Here is a 7,949-nt window from a genome sequence, read left to right on the forward strand (position 1 = left end):
TACTGATCTCCTGTAGAGCTTCCAGCAGGTAGCAGCAAATGAAGCAGTTTAGCCTGAACATCTCTTTGGAGATCAGACTTGTAAAGCTTGATGGATGACTGGCCAGAATGCTAACAATATTCAAGACGTGTTACAAGACTTAGTGTTTTCCTGGTTTCATTGTGTATTCAGAAATGTTTGCAAGAAGTTGTAGCCATTAAGCCATTTGAGACATCCGATCCTGAGCTGGATGGAAACTAGTTGAGAAATTGTCTCCAAATGTTTTGATTATTAAAGGTGTGCTGAGTCTGTGGTAGAATAGACTTTTAAGATAATTTATGTTCCGTGGAATCTATAGAGAAAAAAATACTTTTAACAGATATTAGCTGTGGATTGCCTTGTAGGGTATTATACATAATTGTTTAAAAGATCAACTAAGAAGTTGGGCCAGGCTCACCCTGTCCTGTTGCACTCCCCCTGCACTGGCACTGTTGATGATGTACAGGAAGGCAAAGACTTTTGGCATGTAGTCAGCAACAACTTTGTCCATCATCTTGCTTTCTCCCACACCAGGACTGTCCACTATCACAATTCCTCCCTAAAAATAGAACAAACTAGAGTTCCCTGACCCAATACCTGTGCCAAATGATTATAAGTTGATATAACCATTACAACTGAATGTATTATGCTTGTTTCTCATTAATGGTGCATAGAAAGTCTTCATTTGCACCTTGTATATTAATTGATCATCTCCACTCAAGTAACAGACATACACAATCTATTTTAAGAAAAAGGCTATTTTCTGATAATTTATGCAAATAATGTCCTCATTTGCATAATTCATGTTCTACGATGTTCACCAGTACAGAACTTTCAAATGTTGCAAGTACGAAGTTCCCATCTTTTGCCACTGTACTATGGGATTATGGCATTTTCTCATTGATTATCATAATGCAAACTGGGTCTTCATTGCATATATTAATGCTTAAATCATATCTATATTCAGTGTTTTAATAATCTCTTTCTCAGTGACAAATGTCACATGTTGGACTAGTCCTTTAATGGAACAGATCAGGTTTATAAAATTTCATCAAGTTAACTATGCAAATTAGATTTCAATTTACATAAATATGAAGCTTCACTAATAAGCTATCTAAATACCAAAGATCATGATGATCCATCTACCCCATCTTGAGATATTTTTTTTGTATACCTTTCAATGTCTGACACTGTGAGTGACTAAACTGGCCCCTGCAGCTCCCCCCAAAGAAAACAACGCTAGGGGTCCAAACCTACACCACTTACTGAATATCTGTATAATTACAATATAAGGCCACACCAATTTAATATGGGTCAAAAACCTTGTGTGGCGCTCTGGAGACATTGTTTACACATTTATGAATTTACGAAAATGCAGCAAGTCCTACGTATTCACCAGTTATTTCGAGTAAGTGGGCTGACATTACAGTTGGACCTCTCCATAGGACAGCATGTTAAAATACACTAAAACAAGGCTTCAGAAAAGTACTAACCCCAGTTTCAATCTGTAAAAAATTTCTCCACCAGACAGCCACAAGGGTCATCTCTGTAAAAAAAAATTATCCAGCTCAAATTCTGAGAAATTTCCGCTCTATGAAAGAAACCTCACCTTTGACCCCAGTTTTCTCCTGATACCACCAATATGACACAACAACTAAAATCCTTCCGTGCGCCACCTAAACTGCTAAACTGAGCAAATTTTGACCAAAATGGGAAAGATTAGACCTTACCTGTTCCTTCTATCACAAAAAGTCTCCAGGTTGGGCCAAAATTTTCAAGGAAAAAGAAGATTTTAAAGGATTTTAAGTCACACCCATTTTGTGCCTTCTACGGCGCAACTCAACTGTGAGAACTTGAAATAACTGGTGAATGCGTAGGACTTGCTGCGTTTTTCTAAATTCATAAATGTGTAAACAATATTAATGTCTCCACAACGCCACACAAGGTCTTTGACCCATATACAAGTTGCATATTAGAGTCGTTTGTGGTCGTTTGTGGTATTTCTGAGTCATTTGTGGTCGTTTGTGGTGTTTAGGCAGACCGAAAAAAAAATAAAATAAAAATTTGCTAAAAGTCTAGGATGAACATATGAGGCTTATATAACACAAAAAAACAAGCCTTAGGTTAGCAGTCAAGTTTTCAGCTTTTGATTTGACACCAATGTTCGGAATAAAAGGAATTGGTTTATCAGCAGTAAGTACCCCTGGAATGTTTTTTTGTACAGATCTGCGATAGCAAAACCTATATTGTTATTCTGGGACTAATTTTTTTTTTTCCAAATCGGAAAAAAAATGGGTCGGAAATCCGAGAACCAAGAGATTAAATTGGTGTGGCCTGATGTTGAAAAATTATTAGTGCCTGATGTATTTCCAAACCTTTACACCTGTATTATATTATTGCATCGAAATCTGAAGAAGAAGAGCCAAAGAAAAAAATAAGATAATCCTTATAATTACCTACCATTTCAAATATTTTTAGGAATGTATGAACCGCAAAACATAACTTTTTTCCACGCCTTATTATTAGTGGTCCTTGGCATTTAGGCTGCGATCACATCTGCGGCACCATTGAAGTTTGCATTACACAGCTATGGACATCCAACATCAGGGGCCCAAAAGTGATAAATTATGAAAACACCAAATAACCCAAACCTGATACCATACAGTCATGTAAAAACCTTTGTTTCCACTTTAACTTTTTGTTAAGTTTTTTTTTACACCTGTGATAGACCCTAACCTGATAAGGCACCCTTACTTTAAGAAGAGGAAGAGGCAAAAAGATCTCAATCCTCTCGGCCGGCGGAAAGCTGTCTCCGCAGGCACCCTCCAGATGCATGTAGCTTCTCAGCTCTGCCTGACGCTCTTCTGTACCGTCCAGCTTGATGTTGACTATCTTTTGTCCTTGATCATCAGGCTGACGCAGATGAACCACAGCTTGCCGAGTCTCCCCATACTTCACCTCACAGATGGTGGAGGTGCCGCTCATGTGGGCTACAGGCAGGATTTTCTCACCCAACAGTAGGTTCAGGATGGTGCTCTTTCCTGAGGATGTCTCCCCTAAAGGTGAGAGATAAGAAATTCCACAACATTCAAATAAATATTATTTCATTTTTGTGCATTTTCAGTAATGATGATCAGGTCATGGCATCAATGTAATACACATTATTTCTAAACTATAGTTCCACCCCTCATACCTTCGTCAAGTGATACATAACAGTTACTGTAATGTAAAATGTATTTAAGTTCGTGGGGATTTAATTTTGCGGTAGCGGGAAAATGGAGTTTTTGCGGTGAATTTAAGTTCGCGGTAACGACATCTTGCAGACTCAAATGCATTATTTTACACTACTGTACACTGTTCACAAACCGATATGAAAACCAGGCGCCCCTACGAACCGCCTGAGTCGGAAACCACTTACTGGTTACTCGGCAAGGGTGCTACAAATGGACAGACCAATTCACTCTTGGCTTTGACAGTGCTGGCGTCATCACCTGTCACTGATCTAACGCTAGATTTAACAACTAAGTGGACTGGACAGGTACATCATACTTTACCCTAAGTTTGAATCTGCAGGACCTGGTATACATGTATAAAGTCATGTAATTTATACTTTAATGCCCTTACCTGCTACAAGAATATGGCATCTTGCCCTGTCTAAGCAACTTTGCACATCTATTAAGATGTCTTCTGCTGCACAATCCAACTGCATCTTAAGCATGTCTGTGGTACTCTGGTCCAGCTCTGGAAGATAGTCAGCAATGCTGTGGCATAACTCAGCCAGGTGCTCTCGTTTTGCGTTGAACGTGTCCAGGACCTCCCTCAGGTTTTCTTCAGTCTAAGGAGGAAAATACTGTGGGACTCAGATGACTTCTAAAAGTTTCAAGTGCCTCCACATTATCCTTTTCTTCAGTGTGACATTAAACAACATAAGTTGCCTTTCAAATATTTAGGTGACCATGACCTTAGTTATAATGCTTTACTCCCTTAAGATTGGAAAATTTGAATTATAGTTCCAGCAGTTTTGGGTTTGATTTTCTTCCTACCTGCCAAGGACGTCTCCTTGTTGCAGCTGTTGCCTGTATGTCCCTGATCTTCTTCTTCACTTCTGCCCTCAACTCCTCTGGTTCCATGTCCTCAGTTTCCTCCTCAGTCATGCCAAGTTCTTGGAGAAGGCGATATAATTTGAGCAACCTCATACAGTCCACCTCCTCCTCTGTGGGGAAGCCAGTATTCATCCCCTGTGTAACATGAATATTTCAATCTTCATTATGCCTTTCCCAGGACTCTTGGCTCGTTCTCAGTGAAATGTGCAAAATAGCGATTTTAGGTTAAAGAACAGATTTGATGATTTTTGACACGGCCGCAGAACTCATCACTATACCGTTGAAATCTATGTCACTGGGGATGCTAATACTAGTCTTTGGCCGCAGAATTTATCACCGTACTGTTATCTACTTACCTGGGTACCATCCAGATACAAATGTAGTAGTTCACTCCCCTACTTATTATATAAGTTTTATTACTATCTACAGTCGCTTCTCTGCTATTCTCTGCTTACAGTGTTTTAGCCAGACTGAAATGTTTTACCCTCTAAAAGTAAAATGCTATTTCCTATATTTTGAGGGGCAAATTTTGCTAGTAGACTTAAATTAAGGTTAGTTTGATAACAACTTAGCTTGAAACTTGGCCAAAAAAATGTTTACAAAATTACAGACTGAAAGCCTGATAACAATAGGAGTATTTCTGAACTTTTTGGCTTCTTTGGCGGCAATAACTGACAGTGAGCGGGGGGAAAACAACGACGAAAACATCAGCACAGTGTGGCAGGACAGAACTAAAGTGGGTAGCTGGGCACCCACGCAGCCTGGCCAGAGGGTGCTTCTGTCTGTCTGAGATCGCTGCCAGGATCTAGCTATAGCCAGCGCCCGTCCGTCCGTCCTTGCAACGAACTAACAACAATTTTCCTTGATCACTTGCTTCAATTCCAAGTAGAAAATCATGTATCATGTAACGTTACATTTTCATTTCTTGAATTTGAAAGCACCATTGGCCCCCGGTTAGGGGTCATCGCGGGGAATTTATGCCCAATTTTTCAACATTAGGGATACTATTAATTCACATTTTATATAGTATATATTACCTTTTATTGCAAAATAGAGAAAAGATCATAATTTGAACAAGATATCTAGAGTTATTCTGTTCATTATTTATACAATCAACTGATATCAGGCATTATCTTCTTTCTGTTGGACGAAAGTAGCATGGACACAGTTAACATGTCAATTTGGTAATTTTCTGGTGGGTGGGGGGAGCTGGGTGCTGGTATGTCGCATGGCTATATGATAATGGTTGTTAAATGCATGCTAATTATTATTACCTGTTCAGCATGTCTTTTTGTTGCTGCTATTGTCATCAAGTTTGTTAAAAAACCTCCGATCTTCCTCAGTTCAGCTTTTGCACCGCTTCCTGCTGATTCATCTGCTTGGGATAAGACCTTCAAAACAATGAAAATTGTTTGAAATTCATACTTCATGGTTTCCACTTGCAGGACTTAAGTTTGGTGCTAAAAGAGGATGAATGTATACTAGACTGTAGATGGACTCACAATTTACATGTGCCAGGACAGGAAGTCCAGCCCAATTTGCCATGTGTGAAGGCTGTTGATGTTAGTTTTGGTGGACTTTTATCCAGAGTAGATCTTTCACACCAATAAGGGAGTAAGTCCATCTTCAGTCCTCCCTGAGTAAGTCCATTTTCAGACCATTGGACTTACTCTGGGTGATAAGAGGACTATGGTCCATGGACGTTCATACAATGTACACTCAGTCATGTACGAGTAAGTTCAAGGTTTGCAAGGAAGCCTGTGAACCTGCACTGGGTATAACTTACAAGACATGTACATGTATTGTGTACTGGGTATGACTCCTGATTTGTATTGGACTGATTGTTTCCTGTCATTGTTTGTTACCACCTGTGAGATGGTTATGATTCCAATTTGATCCACATGTCTACAAAAATGTAATTATCTACTGCGTGATGCAGGTAAATCTGTCTGGTGCAGGTTGTGTTGAATGCAAGTACAAATGTACATTTATGTGTATGCAGACATTTCAAGTCCTAACAGTATATGACATGTAGCTCTATAGGCCTGCAGCTGGAACATAATTTTTGTAATAATACTACATTGAACTCCTATATAATATTCTTAATATAATATATATAATAAAATTAATATTACATGTACATGCACAACCAAAGCATCAAGCAAACAGTTTCAAGAAGAGGCTATCCCGATAATGTGATAACTGGTTGCTGAATAAATGCATATGGGGTGGATGTTATATACAAAGCCATTTTTTAAGCAAAATTTAGCAAATTTTTTAGCAAAATTTTGCAATCTTTAAGTTTAAAGTGGGGTATACTCCACCTGTAAGCAGCAGCAGAGACTAGTCTATATGATAAGGAACTCATTGAACTGATGAAAAATAGAACACAATGGAAGCAAAACTATGTGAATGCTTCAACTTGTTAAAATCAAGTATGAATATGTATGTATATAAGCAGCAGCAAACAAAAATGGGCAGTTGGATAGATAGACTGTGATTTTTCCTGTGAACATCTGATCAAAGATTTAAGTTTGGTTTCCTGTTACTACACAACCTTCATAGCTGAAATCCTGTCCAGACACTCCTGTATCTTTGGCCTTTTCTTTGGATCTTTCTTGAGACAGTTGTGGATCAGCCTGGTCCACTGATGGATGGGGGGGACTGTACCTTCCCATCGTGGCATTTGAATGTTTTTCCCTTTCTTCAATTCTTCTTCCATACGTTTGATGTAAATGGCATCCTGACAAAAACAAAAAGAATCACCCATTAAGGTTAAGACGTTTTAATTGTGATTTACTGTCATCTTAACCTCAACTTAAGCTCTGGGCACAGCTATGACTGGGCCAGTAAAGGACCAGAAAAAAACTTATATATAATAGACCTAGTAGAGCACTATATTAAGCATTGCTAAGTACATGAACAAAGAAACAAGTTCAAGTCTTTACTTTGTTTTGAAATGTAAGTACATGTAGCTATAGTCAGGATTGTAAAAACATGGTATACCAAACAATGATTTTTTTGTTCTTTCACATTTCGTTGAAGACTTTGGAAAATCAGGGCTCAAGATATCTTTTGTGCAAGGAGTAAGTTCAACAAGTCTTAGAGCAGTACACTTCATAGAGGAAGTATTGTATGACAATCATGACGAACTACTGAGCTGAGCTATTTTCCAATATTTTTGCCGTTAATTACCTTTGCTACCTTTGCCAGAATGGCTAAGGTTATGTTTTAGGCTTGTGAGTCTGTGTGTGTGTCTGTCTGTCTGTCTGTGTGTTAACAGTATAACTCAAGAAGCCTTTGATGGATCCCAATAATATTTGGTAGGTGGGTAGGGGTCGGGAAAACGAAGGTCAAGTTCGATAATGGGCCCCCTAGCGGCTTGCTAAGGTACTGCAGCAAAACCTCAATTTTTTTTATCTCGTGTTCTGGACCTGCTGTGGTTATGATTTTTGAGTGGTAGATAGCCCTTGGGGCAGAGAGTAAGTGCTTTAAGTTTGGACCCCCTAGCGGCTTGTTTGGAACTGCAGTCGCCGATTTCCTTTCAAACTTTGGACGAGAATAACTCGAGAACGTGTTTATGGATCGTCATGGTTTTTGGTATGTAGATAGCCCAAGTAACAATGTACACAATGGAATACCAATTATGCAAATCAGCAACTAATTTGCATAATTAATGAGGAAAGTTTATAAATCCACTGCATTTCATGATAGGACTTTCAAACTTGTCACATATATAGATGAGGAAGGGAGAAATATCAATGCATATTAATTATGCAAATGACGGTCTCATTTGCATTATTAATGAGAAAAATATAACGTGTTGAC

Source organism: Branchiostoma floridae, unplaced genomic scaffold, assembly GCF_000003815.2.
Source record: "Branchiostoma floridae strain S238N-H82 unplaced genomic scaffold, Bfl_VNyyK Sc7u5tJ_1421, whole genome shotgun sequence".
NCBI lineage: Eukaryota > Metazoa > Chordata > Leptocardii > Amphioxiformes > Branchiostomatidae > Branchiostoma > Branchiostoma floridae.